Source organism: Aethalodelphis obliquidens, unplaced genomic scaffold (assembly GCF_003676395.1).
Source record: "Aethalodelphis obliquidens isolate GAN/ISIS:26980383/991018 unplaced genomic scaffold, ASM367639v1 scaffold16, whole genome shotgun sequence".
NCBI lineage: Eukaryota > Metazoa > Chordata > Mammalia > Artiodactyla > Delphinidae > Aethalodelphis > Aethalodelphis obliquidens.
The window spans coordinates 21,903,400-21,929,176 of record NW_020837960.1 but is presented as its reverse complement, the minus strand read 5'-3'; the positions used below and the strand labels follow the sequence as shown (position 1 = coordinate 21,929,176).

Genomic DNA, 25,777 nt, shown 5'->3' with positions numbered 1-25,777 from the left:
GATAGGAGTCTCATTTCATTTTTTTGCATGTGGATACCCAGTTATCCCAGCACCATTTGTTGAAGAGATTATTCTTTCCCCATGGAGTGTTCTTAACACCTTTGTCAAAACTCAATCAGCCACAGATCCATAGATGGTTGGTTTTATTTCTGGGCTTTCAATTCTATTCCATTGATCTAATTAGCCTTATGCCAATACCACACTCTTTTGATTTCTGTAGCTTTGTAGTAAGTTTGAAACCAGGAAGTGTGAGCCTTCCAACTTTGTTCTCCTTTTTCAAGATTGTTTTGTATTTTATTTATTTTTATGGTTTATTGTCTCTTTTCTCCCACCATGACATAGGCTCAATTAGGACGTGGATTTTTGTCCATTTTGTTCACCACTGTACCCCAGGCTCCTAGAATAGGGTTTAGCATATAGTAGGTGCTTATATTTGCTAAATGAATGAATGAGGTACTGAGAAGACAGAGTTGTCCACAGCTCAGAGAAAATGGTGGGGGTGAGAGGAGAAAAGGAAAAGAGAGGAAGATAATACCGTGGTCGAACAATTCCTGTCAGAGAAGAGTTGAAATGGCAGGAAGGCAGGTGGTTTAGGCTTGGGCTCTGGTGCCAAGGGACCCTTTCAAAGCCATATTGTCAGTGGGGCAGGAGCAGCTGGAGCCATTCTGGTGTGTGTCAGTGTTTAGTAATTCACACATACTAAAGCTAAAAATCATTTCGTTACTATCACATTGAACATTTTATATTTTTCAAAAACAAACCATCAGATGAGATGAAGTAGAATAACCATAAATTGTCTTCTCTGAACTGAGAGGGAAAAGAGCTTTTGCATCTTATCTCAAGTGTCTCCATAGCTTTTAGGATACATAAATAATTATTTTTGATAAGTTTATGTAGTTTTACAATCATATCAGAAAACATACCCTGCAATGCAAAAGTACCATACTGACCTTCTAAAAAAGTTCCAAACGAAATCTTCATTAAACATATTTATCACATTTAGTTAAATTAAATGAGTGAGCAGTGACATCAGCAAGACTGAACACTATTGTTACTAATGGGACAGAAGCCAGTGAAGAAAAAGCAGCGCTAGAATATGTGGTGCAGTTTAAGATAAATGCTTTGGCAATTTTCTTTGATGCTCATTGCTTCCTTTTTCCATGTAAAATTTTAAAAATGTAAATAATTAAGGAAGTATGAAGAGCACCACTACTGTTGAATGTATATTATGTAAACTGCCACTGAATAATTGCATTTTTCCTACATAACAGCAAACACTGCTGCTGTGAGATGAAGCAATCTATTGCCACTCCACAAATTAAGCCACATGGCCCCATTTGTTTCTAGGTTCCAAGACAGCACACCTACTTGCTAATAAAGAACCTGTTAACCAGAGCATGCAAATAGGCCTCTTATTTAACTTTTTCAAAATCAACAAGGTGTTGTTGATATAGTGTGGCAGAGAGTCTGATTTATTAAGGGAGTGAGATATGCATCTCCTCATCTGATAATGATTTAAAACAATATGTGAAGTATATAAGCTGTCACTAAAATGGCACAGCTCTGGGATTTGCCAGGTGCTAATCGCTCCACTCAAACCCTCAGGGAAAATGTACAATTTCCCCAGGCAGTCATCCCAGGTTTAATTATATTCTGGGAGTTTTATTCCCTGGACAGAGGTGACAGTCTGGAGAGAGCTTTGCCTCAACTTGGTCTTCAACTTAGCGACTAAAAGACCATGGAGAATTCACCACCTCATCTGCAAAACCCACTCCGGGAGGCAATACTGCTGTTCATCTCTCAAATCCAGCTCACGTGACTTTCCCAGATGAATTCTCTTCTCAGTCAGTAGCTTATACACATTACTATTTTCACTTCGGATAGTAATTTATTTGTTCATCTGTCTCTCCTCTATTAAACGACAGTCTTTAAGGACAGAAACTGTCTTATTCATCTCTGTAGCTCCAATCCCTCCCATAAAATCTGCATTTAATAAATATTTATGATTACCTGTGTGACGGCACTATGTCACCTAGTGCTGGTGCCTGGGAAATGGTAGCTGCTTAATAAGTATTAATTACCGGAAATTTTCTTTACTCAAAATGGCACTTGTTTTCCCCTTTTTATGACATCTTGCTGTTGGAACTCAACTCAGGCTCTTACCATCCTAGACCAGTGGTTTTCAAGGAGGGAGGAGGGGTAATTTTACCCTCCTTGGGTCACTTGGCAAGTCTGGAGGCATTTTTGGTTGCCACAACTGGGCTGGAGGGAGTGGGTGCCACTGGCATCTAGCAGGTAGAGGCCAGGGATAATGCTAAACCTCCTACAACTCAGAGGACAGCACCCCACAATTACCCAACCCCAAACATCAGTAGAGTCAAAGCTGAGAAATGCTGACCTAGGCTTTCATTTCTTGAAATTGACTCCTGGTCATTCTACTCTATTCCTACTCTTTCTCTCCTCTAATGTATTCTTCTGAAAAATCCTTTCTTCTAATTGAGGTACAATTGATATATAACATTATATTAGTTTCAGGTGTGCAAGACAATGATTTGATATTTGTCCATATTGCAAAATAATCAACACAGTAAGTCTAGTTACCATCTGTCATCATACCTAGTTACATAAATTTTTTTCTTGTGATGAGAACTTCTAAGATCTACTCTCTCAGCAACTTTCAAATATGCAGCACTATACAGTATGATCACGTGTCACCATGCTGTACATCACATTCCCATGACTCATTTATGTTATAAATTATACCTTTTGACCCCCTTCAACTATTCTGCTCCCTCCCCCCCACACACCTCTGGCAACCACCAATCTGTTCTGTGTATCTATGAGGTTGGCTTTTTTTTTTTTTTTTGATACCACACATAAATGAGACTAAAAATATTTATTGTCCTTATCCTGTTCAAAAGGTCTTATACTTTTTAAAATATCTTTGTTTTTCAGTTAAGAGTTGCTGCTGGATTTTCAATAATACTATCACCATATTAATATGTCAAAAGCAGAACTAGAACCAAGTTTTAAAAATTCTTATTTCTAATCTACCTGCATTACAACTCTCTTAACTCAAATGAAAGCTTTTAAATGAGGAGGACACTGAGGGGCCAAAAACAGACTCTAGGGGACGGCAGCTAATTTTTCTTCAGTGATCCAACTTTCTAGAGCTACAAAGACCAAATGGCCCTTCTAATTTCATTTGCAGAACAACTGCTGTGTCACTGAATGTTATATCACACACTGGACTCTTATCTCTTTTGCTGGCTAGATATCCTCTAATCTAACCATGATTTGTTTAAAATTAATGTGACCTAAGATTGGTTGGGTCTTAGAAACAAAGAATCTTTTTAAATATCTGCTTTCTTTTACTTATATGACTGTATGTTATGAAACTCCACAGAATTCTTAAATGTGAAAAGTAATATACACAAATAGGTGGAAAATACATATATATATAGTAGTTTTTTAGACTCTTTCCATTAAAAATCACATTCCACGCAAATCATATATCTGATAAGGGATTCATAGCCAGAATGTATAAAGAACTCAACAATAAAAAAAACCCAAACAACTCAGTTGAAAAGTGGGCAAAGCACTTGAATAGACATTTCTCCAGAGACAATATACAAGTGGCCAATAAGTCTGTGATAAGGTGCTCAACATCATTAGTCATTGGGGAAATTCAAATCAAAACCACAATGGGATAACACTTCATACCCTTTAGAATGGCTGTTATCAACAAAACAGAAACTAACAAGCATTGACAAGAATGTGGAAAAATTAGAACCTTTGTGCACTGTTGGTAGGAAGGTAAAATGGCTCAGCAGCTGTGGAAAACAGTTTGGCAGCTCCTCAAAAATTAAATGTAGAATTTCCACATGACCCTATAATTGCACTCCTAGGTATATACACAAAGGAAAACAGGTACACAGACACTGATTGGTACTCATATACCAATGCTCAGAGCAGCATTATTCACAATACCCAAAAGGTGGAAACAACCTACGTGTCCATCAACAGAAGAATGGATAAACAAAATGGGTCATACATAAAATGAACTATTATTCAACCTTAAAAAGAAGGGAGTTCTGACACATACTACAACACGGATGAAACTTGAAGACGTTATGCTAATGAAATGAGCTAAACACAAAAGTATGATTCCACTTACATGAAGTAAATAAAACAGGCAAATTCATAGCAACGGAAAGTATAATAGAAGCTACCAGGACTGAGAGGAAAGGGAAGGGGGCGTGTTTGTTTAGTGGGTACAGAGTTACAAGTGAGAGGATGGAAAAGTTCTGGAGATGGATAGTGGTGGCGGAAGCATAGCAACATGAATATACTTAATGCCATTGAATTGTACACTTAAAAATGGTAACTTTTATGTATATTTTACCACAAGAAAAATCTTATTCCAAATGTTATGATAATTTGCTTCATCACTACCTTCAAGGGATTTTACAAATAAAGTCTCCTTCTGCCAAAATCAGAGGGTTTTTTAAAACTCTAATTTTGAGATGGAAAATAATGTGCCATTGGTACATGGAAGCCTTGAAAGAAACTAAAATCCCTAATAACATAAAATGCTGGGAAATCTTCGCACACAGCCCAGGCCCAATTATGTAGGTTACTCACCTTTCAATGGCCCACACTTACTGCAGGACCATCATAGTTTTGTGCAGTCCGGGCATTCTGCCTGCCTTTTAGATCTTTTCTTCCACTTAATGCCGAATCATATAAACATATCAATTTTCTCTGACAGTGGTAGTTTGGGGCGGCTGGGGAAGAGGGGAGTACTGTTTTAAAAATAACATTTCCTTCTACATGAAGAAAAAGGGAAAATATGGAACAATCTCTAGAGAGATTATTTTTATTTTATTTTTTTAACATCTTTATTGGAGTATAATTGCTTTACAATGGTGTGTTAGTTTCTGCTTCACAACAAAATTCATCAGTTATATATATACATATGTTCCCATATCTCTTCCCTCTTGCGTCTCCCTCCCTCCAACCCTCCCTATCCCACCCCTCCAGGCGGTCACAAAGCACCAAGCTGATCTCCCTGTGCTATGCGGCTGCTTTCCACTAGCTATCTGCCTTACGTTTGGTAGTGTATATATGTCCATGCCTCTCTCTCGCTTTGTCACAGTTTACCCTTCCCCCTCCCCACATCCTCAAGTCCATTTCTAGAGAGATTATTTTTAAAAATGAGATCTACTTTCTATCTCAGAACCAACCAAGAGCAAGTCTATATACCACTAATTGATATTATTGAGCTTTATTTTCTTGGAATCACTTATTCTCATACAAAACAAATAACTAAATTAAACAAACATCCACAGATTCATCAGCTGTGAGCATTTTGAAAGAAAGCGGAAATATAAATTCCTTTTCACGCACTATCACATACGATATTTAAAGTTGTGTTAAAACCTACTAATATTCCAGAATCTCTAGGACTTCAAATCTATTGGAAGGTCCACACAATTTGAAATTCATTCTTCCATAAAATTGACTTTATAATCCTTCCTGGAATATAATAGAATCTATATATAGGACTATAATAGGACTATAATAGAATCTACTGCATGGGAATATTATTGGGTTAAACAACCTTACCTTATACTACACAACTACGTACAAGAATATTTAAAGTTAATTTTTAAATATATTTTTTATCATCACTCCTGGATTTGGGTATACTGTGGTCCAGAGGAAGTGACATATGATCACTTGATTCTCATCTGATAAAGGCTCACAGACAGGGCTTCCCTGGTGGCGCAGTGGTTGAGAGCCCACCTGCCAATTCAGGGGACGAGGGTTCGTGGCCCGGTCTGGGAAGATCCCACATGCCGCGGAGCGGCTGGGCCCATGAGCCATGGACGCTGAGCCTGTGTGTCCGGAGCCTGTGCTCCGCAACGGGGGAGGCCACAACAGTAAGAGGCCCGCGTACCGCAAAAAAAAAAAAAAAAAAAAGCTCACAGGTATGTCAAAACCTTCATAATGCATAAAGCACACACTCAATCTCACTTTAAAACAGAACTCCTCCAACAGCAGATTGGTTTCTTTTTATATTAATACTGAATTTCACATAAAATAAAGGCCCTAACTACAAGTGATATATTATGCCTAAACCAAGACATGGCTTACTAGGCAGCCTTGTGTTCATAATATGAAGTGCTAAAGTAAGCTGATATCATTGGAACTTATGCTTAATAAGCCTGTGAGAAGTCTTAATCTATGTTCACTTAAATCCCTGAGACACAGTTCTCTTGGCATTCATATAGTTTGATTTTTCAGCTAGAATGTCAATGTTGGTTAGACATCATTTATTAAATTTCTGATTCAGAATTATTCTGGAATTAGAATTATTGGAGATTTAGAAATATTTCTTAAAATAGAGAGACAAGAAACATCTTTTTTTTTTTTTTTTTTTTTTTGCGGTACGCGGGCCTCTCACTGTTGTGGCCCCTCCCGTTGCGGAGCAACAGGCTCCGGACGCGCAGGCTCAGTGGCCATGGCTCACGGGCCCAGCCGCTCCACGGCATGTGGGATCCTCCCGGACCGGGGCACGAACCCGTGTCCCCTGCATCGGCAGGCGGACTCTCAACCACTGCGCTACCAGGGAAGCCCCACGTTTTTGTTTTAAAGGTTGACAGAGGGAATGTAAAGAACACACCTAATCGTGTGGGTCACTTTAAGGTAGACTTAGAATGCTACATATTTTTTCCATGTAGTATTCTGAATATTAAGAGCAAGATTAAACATTGTGTAAGAGTAAGCAATTCATAACACTTATAAGAGAATGTCAACACTACCTTGGGAAGATTACGGCATAAGCTTCTAGCATTCCAATCTATATCCTTTACACTGTCAGCAAATGCTTGGAAATACTGTATACCACCCCACAAGTGTGATATTTTATTATTCAAGTTTGGAAGGGTCCACAGTTTAACTACTGATTCCATGAACAAGAGACTACATAATGTAATGGATTAAAAACACAGGAACTGGAGGAAGAAGACTTGAGTCTGAATGTTAGCTCCACTGCTAATTACCTGAGACCTTCAAATTAAACACTTCAATCCTGTTTTCTGCTCTGTAAAACTGAAACAATAATCATTACCTTTCATACTGAGAGGATGTGTACAAAAACAATTTGAAAACTGTAAACTATGTAAGGACACTCTTTTTTTATTATTAACAGTTATACTTCTGCTGATTCCTTATGCATACCTCACTGTGCAAATAAAATGTATCCCCCCCAAAAAAGGGGAAAAAAAGAAAGAAAAACAATCTAAGAATGGATCAGAGGCAAAGAAAGAGAAAAAAGGGAGGGGAGGATAAATGTTCACATCAAAGGAAAAAAACAGTGTCTCAACTATCTCAACATATCAGCATTTCATTAGGAATTAAAAATATGACATGTTTTTCTTCCTAATCAGCTTCAACTGCTACTATTCACCCAGTAGAGCTGATGGATAGAAATTTCTGAGCCCAGGGACTTCCCTGTAGCCCAGTGATGAATTCTCCCTGCTCCCACTGAGGAGCCCAGGTTCGATCCCTGGTCAGGGAAGTAAGATCCTGCGTGCTGCACCGTGCGACCAAATAAATAAATAAATAAAGTTCCATGCTACACCTATTTTACAAAAAAGAAATTCCTAAGCCCATAATATACTTTCTATGTAAATCCAGAATTCCAGGATCAGACAGAAAGAGAGGGAAGGTGAGAAGATAGATGGACCTTGACAGAGATGGAATGAAAACCGCGTAAAATTTGACTATCCAGCAATTGCCTCTGTACAATTGCTGATAATTGAGAACAAGCAACAAACAAAAAAGAGTTCTACCTGCCAGAACAATTGTGTTATCAAGCCTGTACAAAAAAGATCACACAGGATCTATTTGCAACTATTTTCAACTCAGTTTAAACAACAAGCATGTTTCTAGGATTCCCAAGCTTACAGCAAATCAGAGCAGCAAACAGACAGGGAAGAGGAGGTGCTACTAGCAGGTAGGACAGCAAAGTGAAATCAAAACTGGCAGCCTGATGCCAAGGAAGGGGACCAAAACAAACAAGCAAACAAACAAGTAGAAATCAAAAAAAAAAAAATCTATTAAGAATCAGTCACCAAATCTCCGAAAGCCCAAGAGTTTGAGGTCACTGCATCTGGTAACTACCATGCCCTCCTCTGAGCTCCAGAGCTGCTTATGTGCAGTTTCCAAAGGGGGCTGCTCAGGATCCTGGAGACTGGAGGGAGCCTCGGGCACAGCAACAAGGAACGGTGGGGGGAGACGGACACCAGGGGAGGGGGGCCCAGGACTCTGTCTCCCTGTGGATACCACCATCCACCAGAGCAGCCCTGCTTCACTCGGCTTTACTTCCTGAGGCTTCCTCGATGAAAGGGTCTGCTGGTTAAAACGATTTTTAAATTATTTGACTACTACTAACTCCAGAATCCTTCAAAGCAGTATATCCAAATGTAGAAATGGGATCTATTCCAGGCGTTGGGGAGAGGGAGTGATGAAGAGGCAGAACACAGAGGACTTTTTTTTTTTTTTTTTTTTTGAGGTACGTGGGCCTCTCACTGCTGTGGCCTCTCCCGTTGTGGAGCACAGGCTCCGGACGCGCAGGCTCAGCGGCCATGGCTCACGGGCCCAGCCACTCGGCGGCACGAGGGATCCTCCCGGACCGGGCACGAACCCGCGTCCCCTGCATCGGCAGGTGGACTCTCGACCACTGCGCCACCAGGGAAGCCCAGAACACAGAGGATTTTTAGGGCAGTGAAACCATTCAGCAGGAGAATACAGTGGTGGAGACAGGTCATTATAACCTTGTCTAAACCCACAGGACGCACAACACTAAGAGTGAACCCTACTGTAAAATTTGGTCTTGGGGTGACAGTGTAAGCCCAACGCTCTGGTGCAGGCTCTCAGTAGCAGGGAAGGCTGTGCACGTGTGGGGTCAGAAGGTATACGGGAAATCTCTTGTACTTTTCACTCAATTTTGCTGTGAACCTAAAACTACTCTAAAAAATAAAGTTTACTAATTTAAAAGAAGAGAAAGAAATAGATCCTGTTATGCCTCTTAAAGCACCGTTTTTTCTCCCTGTGCTCCCCTCGTGCTGGTAGCACCACCCTCTAACCACTAGTCCAAGCTAGAAACCAGGAGCTACGCCTGACCCAGAACAATCCCACGGAAATTCTATTCCTTCCTCTCCCTCCATCCCATACCCCACAGGTCACCGAATCCTGCGATGGGCCCTGCCACACACTTCTTAGCCATGTCCCACCCTGGACGTCCTCAGTGAGTCTGGATCACTCCAGGCAGCTGTCTTCAACTGTGCCTCCCCCCTCAGCAGCCCACCCCCCAGAAAGCACCCTCCCTGTTGGGTCCTCACGTGATGTCATTCCGAGTCCTGAGTGACACCTGGCTGTGAGTCTGCAGCCAAATGGACAGTATCTATTTCCAGGGGTGGGGATTAAACGTGCTTTGTTTGTGCTTTAAAATATTTGTATCCAAATTTCTACTCTGGGTATGTATTTGCGTATTTTATATAAAAAACAACAGTAACTATCATTGCGGGGTGGGGTATGATTTGATGCTTTTGGCGTTCAATTTCAAACCAGGCTCTTCACAACTTCACAACAAGTTGGCCTCCCCAACTACATTCCCAGCCTCACTAGTTCTCGCCCCCTTTGCCCTTGATTCCCTCCCCTCTGCCCAGGAGGCCTGTGTGCAGCCACCTCCTGCCCCTCCTTCAGGACCAAGCTGGAAGGTGGCTTCCTGGAAACCTTCCCTGCGGCCCCAGATAGCAGCATGAATCGGCCTCCACAGCTCTTCTGGGCTTCCTCAGCCCCTGGCACAGACCTTCACGGTAGCACCATCACTCCTGACTCCTTGTATTTGTTACTTGTTTTCCCCAGAGATGTCAAGCTCCTTCTAAAGGGCACAGGCTGTGCCACGGGGTGGTCAGTACAGCCTAACACCAGGTCTGGACTACAACAAATGTTGCATGAATAAACGTAAAATCCAGTTTTATCAGTAACATGAACTATTTTATTATCAAGCCCTATGTAATCAGTCTAACTGCTGACCTGAAACCCATTACTTTGCTGATGTGATACGATAAATTCTTCTGAAGGGCAGAATTACATAATGTGCTCCCTCCTTCCTGTGCATGTAACAGTCTATCTACTGAAGGTGATGTTACAGAGAACACCAACCTGTACTTGAATACCTGCAAAGTGTTCAATGGCTGTGAAGAAAATTTTAAATGTTTTTAAAAATGATGTGGGCAATTTAAAACGTTTTATTGATGTGCATGTATTGTGGGAGGTTGAGTTTCCTGGCCACAGGCTGCCTGAAGGATGAGATTAAAAACCGATAGAGGAGAATCACTAATGAGCTGTGTAATGCATTGCTGTTCGGGTAAGCGCAGATTTTTACTGGCCAAAGGCATTCATGCTGTATCAACCATCTCACCAGCTTCGCTGGATCTGAATGTGGGCATTCAGATGCCCTGTGTCACTTCAACTGGTCTTCATCTTCCTTCAAACACCCCTTGATTATGTGATTTGCCTGTTCAAATCCTTTAGTGTTTCTTTTTTGACCACAGGTCAAAATGGAATCGCTCTCCTGTGCCTACAGATTAAAATCCAAATGGCTTCTCCTTCCTTCCTCCTTACCCTATGAAACACCAACCTATCTTAGGGGAAGAGAAAAGGACATGGTTGAAGGAAGAACTAAATTTATCAAGTAGCAATGATGAACCAGACATGGTGCTAGGCACTGGGTATTTCAAGATAAAATACAGTCCCTTTCCTGTAAAATATTACAGTCTACAGGAGGAAACAGAAATCTAAACACATTATTACCAGACAGGTGACAGGTGCATTATTGTAACTGTTATTAAAAGGGCTGGGGGGCTTCCCTGGTGGCGCAGTAGTTGAGAGTCCGCCTGCCAATGGAGGGGACGTGGGTTCGTGCCCTGGTCCGGGAAGATCCCACATGATGTAGAGCAGCTGGACCCGTGAGCCATGGCTGCTGAGCCTGCGCGTCCGGAGCCTGTGCTCCGCAACGGGAGAGGCCACAACAGTGGGAGGCCCGCATACAGCAAAAAAAAAAAAAAAAAAAAAAACAAACAAAAAGGGCTGGGGAAGGTTTCCTGTAGGAGGGGCCATGCAAACTCCCTCAGCCAGTAGAGGGTAACTGGGAAAATCAGAGCGGTAAAAGTCCAGAGATGCCCTCAGCATCCTTAAATTCTCACAGGGACTTACTACCAGAATCTCTATTCCCATTATGCCTTCTATTTCACCTCTAGTTAGAGTCCTGAACCCCATATAATACCGTCCTAATTAACCTTGTCAAGAGTGACTCAAAATTCACACACAGCTAAAATGGAATTCTAACCAGGAAAAATTAGAGAAATCCAAATAGGTCAATTTTTTGTATAAAAAAACTGAACTATTGGATAAACAATTTGGTATCTGCTTTCCTGACCTCTCTCTCTCTCTCTAATTAGGCTGAGAAATCTTGGATACCGGGATTTTATTTTGTTATGCTACTTTATGTTAAATAAATTTTATTTATTTATTTATTTTTGGCTGCTTTGAGTCTTCGTTGCTGTGCCCGGGCTTTCTCTAGTTACGGCGAGCGGGGCCTACTCTTCGTTTTGCATTACATGGGCTTCTCATTGCAGTGGCTTCTCTTGTTGCGGAGCATGGGCTCTTGGCGCGCGGGCTTCAGTAGTTGTGGCACGTGGGCTCAGTAGTTGTGGCTCGCGGGCTCTAGAGTGCAGGCTTCAGTAGCTGTGGTGCATGGGCTTAGCTGCTCCACGGCATGTGGGATCTTCCTGGACCAGGGCTCGAACCTGTGTCCCCTGCATTGGCAGGCGGATTCTTAACCACTGCGCCACCAGGGAAGCCCATGGTTACCTTTTTATATGGTCCAGACGGCCTGGTTTGGGGCCTCACAGGCAGTGTAGGTACAAAAGGCACAGAGTAAATAATGTTGAATGAATGACCAAGTGTATCAGTCCCACTTTCTAGAGCAACTACTACATCCACAAAATCACATTTTATGACCCCAAAACATAATCAATACAGTATTTTTTTAAACTTTTTAAAATGAATATTTGCAATCAATTTAGATCAATGATGACACAAAGAAGGTGTCACCCTTTGAAATAACACCCAGATACCAACTTGCCATTGTTTGCAAACATCCAACTCCTAACGACTGCTTTGTGTAAACACATAATAACTAATAAATCCTAAGGGAAGCATTTATGTACACAAGAGTTTGTCTCTGACAAACATCTGATCCAACTTCTGCTCCTAAAAATGAAATCCTACTACCCCTAGGAAATCAGGCAAGAAGGATATAAAGGCATCAACAAGTGAAAGAAAAGCACTTGGGACCTAAAATCTTTTTAGTTTATAACATTTTCTCATTTTTCACATTCATTGGCTTCTAATAATCACTCATATCATTAATAATAATCACTCATGTCATTAATCCCTGGTGGTCCCACTTTATGAACAAGTGTGCATTTCAGTGTGGTCATAGGGAAAGTGGAATTCATTTCCTCGCAGAAACAATGTTGCAAGTGCTGATAAATTCCCTGGCCAGCCCACCAAGACCCTCTCCACTCCTAGTATAGGTAGCCTCTAATACTGCTAAAACCAGCCCAAATAGGTGACGTCCACCTTCGGCACCTGCCGACCTGCTTTCTGCCGCACCCTCTGCCCGAGCTCAGGTACCTCCAATCCTCACAACTGTCCTAATGCACCAACTCTGAAATGACCTACTCTTTCTTCTTTCTCCTCCTACCAAATTCCAATTCTCTCATGTGTGATTCTTAGTAAAGAAGAAAAGCAAGATGAACGAACAGATTTATAATCAAGTGCGAATAATAGGAGATATCAAATATTCTACCAAGAGATGGAGAACCCTGATGGAATCTGTCATTTTTTTCTGAATTATTTTCTGAAATGTGTTACCACCAAGTCAATTAAATTACATACAAGTATTCAGAAAGCAACTCACAGCACTTTAGATGAACTCTACCACCCATCAAACTCTCCTTAAAAAAAAAATCTGCACATCTGCTTCCAAAGCCCCTAAGTGCTCGGGACAAAATCCTTCAAAGGCTTTTGATAAATTGCCTCAACTACCTATTTCACAATGAACCGCATTTTGTAAAAACAAACTGACTCACACACACGTTAACTAAAGCAAATCTACATTTGATCAGCTTCTAAGCAGTTTAACAGATTAAAAAAGAAAAATATTAGGCCACATGGAAGAAGATACCCCATGGGTTAAGAAGGGTTTGTGAGGGCACGTGGCCCCCTCTATCTGGGGATGTGCTCCCGGAATCGGCCAGGTGAAACTGCTGCTCCCTCACAGAATGTTCACACCTCCACCACTTCCAAACCCTAAGTTGTTTCAGAACGAATCCCCAAGGCCATCAACACATCTGGGTGGCCCTCAGGGAACATATGAACTCTGCAGGTTATCTGTCCAGTGGCTAGAAAACTGGATGGCCACCCCTGATAATCCCAGTGTTTGTAAACAAAGACAGCTTTGCATTACCGTAGCCCTAAACCCATTTCATGATTGAGGAATACACGTTTCCTACGTACAGTCCCTCAAAGTTAAATGTGAAAAAGGGGAAGGGAAGTGGTCAGATATGAAATATTAAATTTCCCTAAGGGAAAATTCATATATAAAAATAATCCCCACCAGTGATATCAGATAATCAGGAGAGATGCAGAGAGAGAGAAAGAGAGGGACTTTGATATTTAGTATTTCCCCCGAAAAAGAAAATCAAAACTGTCCTTTTGGAAAAATCAGAACTTTGTAGGACTCCTTTACACTGATTTCCTGGGTTAAATTTTCATCTTTGAATTAAATACGGTGTAGGGAATGAAAGGGGAGAACCAACATTTCATCAGTGTTTAGGACTTTTGAAGTGCTACAGCTTTGTATACACATATTTATAATTTGTCTCTATTTATGCATTTTCATTTTAAGTTTTGCATTTAAGTTTTATGCATAGTCTCTCTGGTTCTTAAAAAACTGGTTTGAGTTGATTAGATTTCCCAACTAAAACTGTATAATGGACTATATTATATAGCCATGATATTTATATACAAATTATATTTTTTACATTATATTAACTCTATTCACTCTGAACCACTGAACAGAATATGATGCACCTTACCATGGGAGTTAGTATGGTTTGGTAATGTAATCAACAAGGCACAGAAGGGAGATTCAGCTCTCCGACAAGACTGATAACAAGATTCTTTATACATCCCATCTGACCAGAGCAGAAGCTCATCTCAGCAGCAGTCGGCTTTTTCTTTTGTGAGCACAATTTGAAACATGTACACTAAAAACAGTATCAATTTTTCTGTGGCTATTGCTGGGGGAAAGGGGGTCAGCATATCGTGTTAGCAATTTTCTGTGGAATCGAATTAGAGTTTCATTGTGGTAGCCATATCACATTAAAAATCTGGTCTTTTTTTTTTTTTTTTTTGCTAAATGGTTTCCATTGTGTATTTAGTGAATCTGATATGGAAAATTGCTAATGCAATAAAAGTATCATATAAGCTTTCCTGGCTGTAATGCTCAGCCACAATATTCAGGAGAAAGAGGCTCAGCTGGGCTGGGGCGAGGGCTTATTCTCCACAGCCTCTTAACACGTCCTCAGCTCAAGTTCAACGCTGGCTTCTTGAAAGATGGACCGTTAAGACCTATCGTTTAGGGGAAACTCCTTTGCAGATTTTATTCCAGACGAGACCATAGGTTCAGTGAAAGATGTGTCAATTAATTAATATTTATTGACTGAGCACTAGGCAGGGCACTGTGGTGGGCAAGAAGGGAATGAAAACGATAGATAAAAACACAGTCCGTTCCTTCACAGATCTTGAAAGGATTGTCTGAGGAGAAGAAACAAATTAGTATATGAGTAATTCAATAGTAGACAAGATGGGCAAGAGTGCAAAATGTCAAGAGCCACAGGTGCTCAAAGGAGGACACACCTGAGACCAGGGGCATCAGAGGAGGACACACCTGGACAGGGTCATTAAAGATGAGGAAGATGCTGATAGGTCTGTGGATTTGGTGAGAGGTCGGGAAGCAGGGGAAGGCATTCTAGGCCTTAGCATGAGGAAACGTGCAGAGGAGAGGAAAGCCAGGGTATGCAGGGAAAATCACAATTCTTTACTTTAATCGCAGCATAAAATATGGAAGGGGTGGGAAGATAAGCCTGGAAACGTGGTCTAGGGTCAGCTCAAGGCTGATGCAAAAAGAGAGTAGTGGGTGGTGTTCAGAATGGTTTGGGGTAGGTAGTGTCAGGCCGAGGTCCACTGGCAAGAAGAACATCCAACTTCCACGGGTCTGATGGCTTCTAACGCTAACAAACATCTTAAAATCTTAACTTTAGTTAGCTCGCGTTTCTTAAGAGACATCATTTATCGGAATATTTATTTGAAAATGTTAGTTTATGGCCAAGGGATATTTGTTTATTTTTTGTTATGCCCCTACTCATGACATGAACATTTACTAGGTTAACAGAAAAGAAAATATTCTAAGGTGCTCATACTGTTATAACTACTTACAAATTTACTGATTGCTTTTTCTTTTTCCCCCTTTAGAATAACTTTTCAACTCACTGGCAACAGTAACCAAGGAAATATAAACCCAACAGCCTAGAATTACAACTATTTGAAGAGATTCATGCTTTCAATGTACTGCTACATTTACTGTTTTATTCTGGACTATTCCCTGTTTCTGAATTCCTCATTAAATGTTAGAAGTGATGAGCAGAAAATCTGCACTAAGCTTCATTAGAACTTTAAAATTCAAGGTAGTATGTTTTGCGAATTAAAAAAACAAACTTCTTCATTTTCATAACTTTTAGCTTGCCTTGTATCAGATACTTGTGGACAAGTATTATTTCCAACATATTAAAGCCAAACATGATGAAATTGCTGTTTTATTTATTGCAGAGGGAATGTCAGATATAAACTAGTTAGTTGTCTAAGTGCTATAGTGACCACTTATTAAACACCAACTCTCCAAATGTGGCAAAGGAAATTGAACTCTCATTAAAAAGAATTAAACTATTTGTAAAATTGAAATTGAATATTTTAATCTTTATGAAATAATTTCTTGACAGGTTTTTTTTTCTCCTCCAACTGACCACATGATTAGAAAGGATAAACAAATTTACCAGTTGTTTATTACTTCTAGAATCCTTAGCAATGTTTCATTAACAACAAAAACCCCTCCTCTTTCTCATTCCATGGTCTTGGGCAATCAGAGATATAGTAGTTGACGTCTGTGAATATTTTCTGATTACTCATTAACTGGGGATATATAAGAAAAGGAAAAAGATTTTAAAAGGAGAAAAGTCAAATAGCTCATGCTGACTTTATAAGATTGATGACAAAGATGTGAGAAGGGCAAAGTACTTTGAGGTTTAACCTAAGATTTGTTTATGTCTTTGATTTTTAGCAAACACTATAGTGATAAAAATGAGTTTGCTCAGATCAAGAATACGTTGGCATTCTCTTAAACATAGCTTGAAACCACAGAGTTCAAGCAAAAAACAGCTTTGGCAAAGAGCCAGTGAAGCGTAAAAACGGGAGTTGGTTGTGTCAGAATAGATTAACAAGCTGAAGGCTGTCTGCTAAAGACAGCAGTCTTGCCATCAATGAAGGCGATCATTGCCACTAAAAGTTATTTTTCTGATATATTATTTGAAGCTTCTATCATAATATATTTTAAATGCTCCTTATTTATAAATGATTACATCATTTTCTTATCTGCAGTATCCTTGGATAACCACAAACTTGGGAGCGGTCCAAAATCCTGCTCATGGTTTCCTACAAATATAGGGATACTTACTTATTGAACTGTCTATTTAGAGTTAGGATAATGTGTTTGGATTTTATTTTTACTTCCTTTTTAAATATAGATCACTATTTCTAAAATGTAAACATCCAATGGCATTCCCTGACACTGACAGGAATCCCAAGGCAGAAGATATGCCTGTAGGATTAACATGTCACTCACCCAGAAGGATTCCCAAATGCTTGGCTCAATTATGGCCAAGGAGGTAGCATTATTAAATGCCTTATGACTTTACAGCTATTCTCTATTATTCCTGTTCAACAACGCTTCCAAAAGATTATCCGAGAAATCTGGCAAGCCACTGAAACGGTACTTGTAAATTGGATCCATTAAAAGCAATCCACAGTGTCCTGTGGGTGTGTATCCGACTGTGAATTACTGGGCAAAGGATTTACGTGCAATTTTATTCCCAAAGTCGATTTACATCATTTGTACGTTATTTCTCACGCGTACCAGTTCCAGCCCAGAAACAAGTCAACGGAGTATTTCTAAACTATCATTTCAAATTTCCACTGTCAAGAGTGGGAGGAGGAAGGCATAGTAACGGGAAGACTTGTCAGCGATTAGCCATCCATAAAAATGTGTCCCGTCCCCCCGCCGCCGCCCCACGCTCGCTGCTCCTTCCGATCACAATGCTGGCGTCAGTAAGTCTCCTGTATCTGTTCCCCACCTCGCCCCCCTCCCCTCCGCGGAGAGTTGGCACCGAACAGCAGGCGAAGGAAAAGACAAACACCCCAGCTCCCAACACAATCCAAGCGCTAGCGCAGAGACACTTGAACAACATTCCTAACTTTTCTTTTTTTCTTTTTGCTCACTTCGCGTGTCTCAAAGGTAAGCAGAGTAAAAAAAACCCTACGAGATACAAGGCCTGGGAGGCCAGCGGAGTCACATATACTACCCCGCACCCCGATTTCTCCACTGTCCTCCCCCTCCGGCCACAGCAAACAGTTACTCAGCGGCAAATCGGGGTCTCCACGGCGCCTGTCCTCGGTGCTCGGCCCCTCGCGGTACCCAGCCCGGGGGCTGACGGCGAGCGCCCATCCCTGCCCCCCGCCGCGGGCCAAGCATCCTCTGACAGGTCCCAGGTGCCGGCGGCTCCCGCGGCCGCAGCCGAGAGGAAGGCGCGCGGCCGTCTCCCCGGAGCTGCCCCCTCCAGCCTCTCGCCCACCCCGACCCACCCCAAACAGGCCCCACCAAGAAATACAGGGATGGAGAGTACAAAGAGCCAAGCCACACACCAAAGAGCCTCCAAGACTTCCCTGTGGAAGAAAAACTTCGCCGCACCCGCGTCCACACACGCACACGCCCAGCGCGCGCCGGGGAGGGCAGCTCTTACCTGTTCCCCGTGGTGCCGCTCATCCCTACCCCCCACCCCCACCCAGGTCCGGCCGCGTCCCCTCCCCCGCGGTGGGTGCCCCGGCCGCCCGCTCCGAAAGCCGCGCACTCACCGCCTGGCTGAACGCGTCCAGCGCCGGCAGGGCCCGGCGGCGGCGGCGGCGGCGGCGGCGGGGACCGAGACAGCGGCTGCAGCGGCGGCGGCAGCGGCGGCCCCAGTCGGCGTCAGTCAGACTGGAGCCGCGAAGCCTCATCGCCCGTATTAGTGCGCCGACCTGGAAAGCCGCCAGAAGCCCTGCTCGCAGGCCCGCCCCCGCCCGCCGCCTGCCGCCCGCCGCCCGCTGCACGCCTCTCGCCGCTCGCCGCTCGCCGCTCGCCGCCCGCCGCCGCCGCCGAGCGCCCGGGCCGCTCCGGGAGCCCACAAGGAGGGGGAGTGCGGCGCGGCCCGCAGCCACGTGCGCGAAAACCCGCGGCGGGGGCGCCTCGTGGAGGCCCGCGCGAGGGGGCTCCCAGCCCCGGGCTGCGTCTGCGTCCTCCCGCGAGACCCTGGACTCCACTCGGTCCGCGATCAAGCTCCCTCGGCGGCGAGGCTCCCGCCAGCGCGGGACAGTTAGCGTCTCTTTCCCGCTACGCTGAGACTTCCTGCCTCCACCTGGAGCCCAAGGCCGGAGGGCCGTTACCAGAACTAGAGATACGGGACCAACAAATCGGTTTGGACTCCCCCCCACGCCCCCGAGTGACTCTTTCTGACGTGTCTCTGGCCCCTGAGGGTTGCTGTTATTTGCTGTTTGTTTCTTACTTGCTTTGCAGAGTAAAGGGGATCATTACTCCCACCGACAGCGCCAGAGTAGCTGGTTTGCCCTGGCATAAGCAGAAGAAAAGCTACTCACTCTGAGTGGTGAGTGGTGGTTAAAACAAGCCATATAATTTTGTGGGTTGTCATTTCCTTACCCGTATTTATTTGCTTAACAGCCTAGCATATATAATATATACTCTTGTCTAATCTAATAAAGGTACAACCTTACGGGACATGAACAACGTTAATGGACAGCCTTCCTTGCTCATGGCCTGGCTCCCCCCCTGGAGAGCCTGCCTTTGGAGGTCACTGTGGACTCCTCCAACTAGCTCAGAATTTGTTTAGGAAATGCCACCAACATACTGATGGCCTCTGATTCCCCATCAGCCAGCAGCTCTTCATAGAAAAGGCACTTACTGTAGAGATGAAAGTAGAAGAAAGCCGCACGGGACAGTATTCAGCTTGCTCTTGTGTGTAGAAAAATGAGTCCTCCAGAAGGCCCCGATACCCCTGAAATGCAAAGCCGTGAATTTAACTGCTTTTTCTCCTTCTCAAAGCACTGAGGTTTCTTCCTGTAGCAGATGCCATGTTTGCATTATCATAGTGTTGTCAGTTGCGCAGTGACCTTGTGTAAAACAGCATTTGTGGTAGAATTTAAATCATCTTTCTACACCTGGCCCATTTTCCTCTGCTCCAGGCTAGGTGTTAAGTTGGAGATTGTTCTGGGTGTGAAACTCCAGGAAACCTTTGGACTGCTAAGAACTACAGGTTGCACTTCCTGGGCACTTTATTGCAGGTAAACTAATGAGGTCACACAATTGATAATATGTGGCTTACTTTTTCTTTTTATTAATGTTATTAAGAAAAGAAATGGCCCAGCCACTATCTGTTTCCTTTGCTTACGTGCATTAGACAATGCAGAGGACACAACGCAGAGCAAGAAATGATAACCTCTGCAGTACTGGCTTGTGCTTCTGCCACAGTCTTTTTAAGTTCACAGAATTCTCTGGGCTCTTGACAGGACTTGGATTTGCAGATTCTTTGTGTGTAGTCTTCTTTTTCTGTACATTTCTCATTTACATACCATGAAATTTTGGCATCGAGAAGTTAGCCTGTCACTTATACAATGCCTATCACTTATCCCTCAAACCTAGTATAGCAGGTTAATCCTTTATACCCAGGAACAGTAAGATATGAGTTCCAAGGAGAAAATACCCACTCTGGGAAGGAAGGCTCAGAGCTGACACTCCATTTTTCAGAAGCTGAATATCCTTGGAATAGGAAATCCAGACTCTTTGCTTTAGTTTTCCCTCTTGATTTCTTGATGGGCTGCAGTTCTATTGCTTGTTAGAACTTCCACCAAAAAAGTACATAATGGGAATTATGTGAGAGCTGAGACTCAGTCACGGGTTGTGATTTGGTAGAAACACCAGTAAAATTTTGGTTTAAGACCTGAAAACCATGGCAAAACGAAGCTGAATTTTCTGAATTACAAGAACTTGGCTGAACATGGGCTCCTGCAGCCCATAAAGAGGTGGTAGGAAGGGCAGCCTCCTTACCCATGAGAAGGTTGGTTCTTTTCACTTGTCATGTGCCCAACATAGGACAAGGTTGTGAGAAAGTCTACAGTAATCCATCGATGCAAAGATCCTGCTTTGTACATCTGTTGTACCTTATGTTTGATCCAGCATTATAATGGTTCCACTCAGAGCCATTGGAGTTGCTGCCTGTACACCTCTCCCACTTCCAGTCTCCTTCCTACATTTCATCTGTAGCTCTCCACTTTTCCTGCCTCCCCCTTGAATTTTCCTTCAAGAGCCATCTTAACTCCATAACCATCATTGAACACTTTCCTGAGTACCAGGTGCCTGGACTAACCATATGGACACAGAACAGGGGCCCTCAGTAAACTCAGTCTCACTAGAGAGACCCACATGCCGATGATTGTCATACAACTTCATGTGTCGCTTAGGGCCACGGACACGGAAGGTGTCAGGGAGGTCTCCACAGAGATGAAATTCAGCTACACCTTGAGAAATGAGTATGAATGCCTACCAGCCAGATAGCCAAAGAACCACACGGTGCACCCGCCCACCTCGGTGGATGCAGCCCTGTGGGTGCTGGCTTTGAGTCAGAGTGCAGCCTGGATTTCATCCAGCCACCTTGGCCAGAGACTTGGATGCAGACACAACTTGCACGATCATAATGACAGCCGAGAATGCCTAGAATGTGCCGAATTCCATGAGGTTTTGAGTATGAAAACCTCAGTTTTTCTAGAGAATTGTCAAACTATTTGATTTCAGTGCTGTTCCAACATTCTTAGAGGTCAACAATGACATTTCAATAATTCAGTGAGTTTTCTTGATCCTCATTTTTAAAAAGTTTTGAGATACAGCTTTATTATTTTAATTGAATTTATGTTAATATTGGAATTCATTCAAATTGGTGCTTGGTAGCATGCTATTTAGGGACTAGGTGAGACTGACTTTCTTTTTTTAATTGTATTTATTTTTTGCTGCGTTGGGTCTTCGTTGCTGCGCTCGGGCTTTCTCTAGTTGTAGTGAGCGGGGGCTTCTCTTGTTGCGGAGCACAGACTCAAGGTGCGCAGGCTTCAGTAGTTGTGGCGCACGGGCGTAGTTGCTCCGCGGCATGTGCGATCTTCCCGGACCAGGGATGGAACCTGTGTCCCCTGCATTGGCAGGCGGATTCTTAACCACTGCGCCACCAGGGAAGTCCCTGACGTTTTTTTTTTTATCATCTTAATCATTTTAAAGTGTCCAGTTCAGAAGTTTTAAGTATATTTACATTGTTATACAGCAGATGTCTACAACTTTTTCACTTTAGAAAACTGAAATTCCATATCCATTAAAAAGTAATTCCCCCGCCTCCTTCTCCACAGCTCTTGGCAACCACTTTTCTACTTTCTGTTTCTAGGATTTTGACTCTTTTAAATTTATTTATTTACTTATTTTTGGGCTGAGTTGGGTCTTCGTTTCTGCGCGAGGGCTTTCTCTAGTTGTGGCAAGCGGGGGCCACTCCTCATCACGGTGTGCGGGCCTCTCACTATCACGGCCTCTCTTGTTGCGGAGCACAGGCTCCGGACGCGCAGGCTCAGTAGTTGTGGCTCTCTGGCCCAGTTGCTCCGCGGCATGTGGGATCTTCCCAGACCAGGGCTTGAACCCGTGTCCCCTGCATCAGCAGGCAGATTCTCAACCACTGCGCCACCAGGGAAGCCCCGGATTTTGACTCTTTTAGAAACTTCATATGCATGGTATCATACTGTGCTTCTCTTTCTGGGACTGGCTTATTTCACATAGCATAACGTCCTCTAGGTTCGTCTATGTTGTAGCATATGGCAGGATTTCCCTCTTTATTAAGGCTTCATAATTTGCCATTGTATGTATAGGCCACATTTTTTTTTTAATCCATTCATCAGTCAGTGGACCTTTGGTTTGCTTCTACCTCTTGGTTTTTGTGAATAATGCTATAGTGAACATGAGTGTGCCACTATCTTTTTGAGATCCTGCTTTGAATTCTTTTGGATATCTACCCAACAGTGGGACTGATAGATCACATGGCAGTACTGTTTTCAAGTTTGTAAAGAACCTCAGTATTGTTTTCCATATGGCTGCATTATTTTACATTCTCACCAGAATGTTAAGTGCACAGGGGTTCCAATTTCTCTGCATCCTCACCAACCCTTGTTACTTTCTGTTCTTTTGATAGTGTCCATCCTAATGGGTGTGAGTTGACATCTCATTGTGGTTTTGGTTTGCATTGCTCTTACTATTGGTGATGTTGAACATCTTTTCATATGCTTGTTGGCCATTTGTGTATCTTCTTTGGAGAATTTTTTATTCAAGTCCTTTGCCCATTTAGAAAATCTGATTATTTGGTTTTGTTGTTGAGTTGTAGGAGCTCCTTATATATTATGGATATTAACCCCTTATCAGATATGTGATTTGCAAGTATTTTCTCCCATTCTGTATGTTGCCTTTATACTCTGTTGATTGTTTCCTTTGATGCCCAGAAGTTTTAAAGTTTGATGTAATCCCATTTGTCTGTTTTTACATTTGTTGCCTATACTTCTGCTGTCATGTTTGATCCTCATTCTTTGATGCCTCTACTACTTTTAAGAAACCCACAAAGTTTTTTAACAAATTAAATGAATAAATGAATGAATATTGACTTCCCTGGTGGCGCAGTGGTTAAGAATCTGCCTGCGAAGGCAGGGGACACGGGTTCGAGCCCTGGTCTGGGAAGATCCCACATGCTGCGGAGCAACGAAGCCTGAGTGCCAAAACTACGGAGCCTGCACTCTAGAGCCCGCGAGCCATGACTACTGAGCCCGCGTGCCTAGATCCTGTGCTCCACGACAAGAGAAGCCACCGCAGTGAGAAGCCCGCACACCACAATGAAGAGTGGCCCCCTTCACCATGACTAGAGAAAGCCTGTGCGCAGCAACAAAGACCCAACACAGTCAAAAATAAATAAATAAATAAATAAATAAATATAAATGAATGAATGCAACACATAAAAGGAATAGAGAAGAAAACATTCTACTTAATTAAATGGCAGGAGTTATTCAACCATTGTTAACTCCCAATTCACATTTCCCTTGGGCTCCATTGTATTGGGCTTTTCCTTCCCCTCCTTGTCTCATTAACACCTACTTACAAATCTCAGCTCAAGTGTCACATCTTAGAGAAGCCTTCTTGGGCATCTTTGATATGGTTAGACCCTCTGGTTTATTATCTTGTAGGACCATGTATTTCTCATTCATAACCAACACCATTGTTCCAAATTGACTTATATTTAATTACTTGATTACCGTCTGTCTCCTTTAATTATCTGTAATATCTAAAAGAATGGGGAGTGTGTCTGATTTTGTTCTTGTTTATTCCCAACACCTAAAAAGTGCCTGGCATATAGTAAGTGCTCATCAAATACTTGTTAAATGTATGGAGGTGTATTAGGAATAGAGGAAGAGAATAGAGTAACGGATCCTGGCCTTGGATTCGTACCAGGCTTTTGGTGTGTCAAGGGCTTAGCAGTGCAGGAGAAAGCAACGCCTGCCTCTGGTCTTCTTATTGAGAGTCGTATGGTCCACAAAACTTACCTTAACAGTAAGTGTAAGTTTAAAGTTTATTCTTATTTTCATGTGGGATTTAATTATTTGATGGTATATGTAACACAAACCCTAACCCAGTTATAATGACTTTTTAATTTAAATTTTATCCACTTATTTCAATATAATTTTTGTGGGTTGTAGGGGGTACTTGACTTTGTGGTATCTGATCCCCACAGGACTGAATGGGTTCCCATTCCTTTTGAATAGCAGAAATTTGTTTTTAAGATGAAGATAAGTTTAATTTTGATATAGGAACTTTGCAATACATTCTGGGATAAAAGGCAACATTCTAAGGTATCACAGAATTATGGTTGAGCTTTACTACTAAGAATGGGTGTCTTAGTTCAGGTATCTGCAACAAGATACCATAGACTGGGTGTCTTAACCAACAGAAATTTATTTCTCACAGTTCTAGAAGCTGGAAGTCCAAGATCCCTGCCTACTAGCTGCCTGGCAGGAAGATGCAAGTTTCTCCCTGGTATTTGTTAGCGATCAATATGTTGACTTTTTGCCATTCTCTGTGGCATTTATTTTATAAGGGCTTAATAAACTTTATACTCTTTCATCCACACATTGCTCTTTAATTTATAGATGACTTCTGAAAGAATGAATTCTAGGAGAAATTAAAGAAATATTCAGAACACTTTAAATGAGAATAAAAGAACATCTCTAAAAGCATTTTCTGTACAAATAAAATGTTTCATGTTCATACAGAATCTTAAGATTCATAAAGAGTCTTCATGATGTGCTTGTATCATATCACATATTGTTTAGTGAGCCTTAGATCTGCTTTAAGGCCTCTATTGAAAAGAGTTAAGCATAGAAGAAAGCCAATCCATTCCTTTTTTTCTTTAACATCTTTATTGGAGTATAATTGCTTTACAGTGGTGTGTTACACCATTACAATGGTGTGTTAGTTTAATCCATTACTTTCTGCTCTCCTATTTAAGAGAGAAGTTTGGGTGGAGAAATAGTCTTTTAGAATAGTTACCTTTAGAATAAGGTAGGTTGTAAACCAATAAAAGATAATATTCTGCATTTACCAAATATAAAATATTCTCCCTGATATGAGCATATGTGTTATCTTACATTTTCACAAAATTCTTGTTTTTAAAGCTTAGGCTTGTATATTTCCTTTCATTCAGCAGCTCATGTGTTATCTCTGTATTACTGTTTTATAGATAAGAAAACTGAGATGCATGCAGCTTTCATCACTGGAAAAAAGTCTCCTGACTCACCCAAACAGTATCCTTCCACATCAGTTGCCTATTCAGAGGGAAGAATGATGTCCAAGAAACCACATTTTTAATGAAATTTAAACTTCTTTTTTTAAAAATATTTTTTAGGGCTTTTCTGGTGGCACAGTGGTTGAGAGTCCGCCTGTCAATACAGGGGACACGTGTTCATGCCCCAGTCTGGGAAGATCCCACATGCTGCAGAGCGGCTAGGCCCGTGAACCATGGCCACTGAGCCTGCGCGTCCGGAGCCTGTGCTCCGCAACGGGAGAGGCCACAACAGTAAGAGGCCCATGTACCACACACACACACACACACACACACACACACACACACACACA

General features: G+C 42.3%; 1 protein-coding gene and 1 long non-coding RNA gene across 2 annotated transcripts in view; one reads left to right on the top strand and one right to left on the bottom strand.

Moving 5' to 3' along the window:
* Window positions 1–18,529, bottom strand: part of SMAD9 (SMAD family member 9) — a 62,895-nt gene extending 44,366 nt beyond the window's left edge. The window contains exon 1 of the mRNA XM_027116497.1: window positions 18,388–18,529. The gene's annotated coding sequence lies outside the window, so the exon portion shown is untranslated. The remainder of the gene's footprint in view (window positions 1–18,387) is intronic.
* A 104-nt stretch (window positions 18,530–18,633) lies between these two features.
* LOC113625686 (uncharacterized) lies at window positions 18,634–25,596 on the top strand. Its single transcript, XR_003434795.1, has 3 exons — window positions 18,634–19,172; window positions 19,768–19,866; window positions 24,611–25,596. It is a non-coding gene; the product is annotated as an uncharacterized LOC113625686 (long non-coding RNA).
* Window positions 25,597–25,777: the final 181 nt, after the last annotated feature.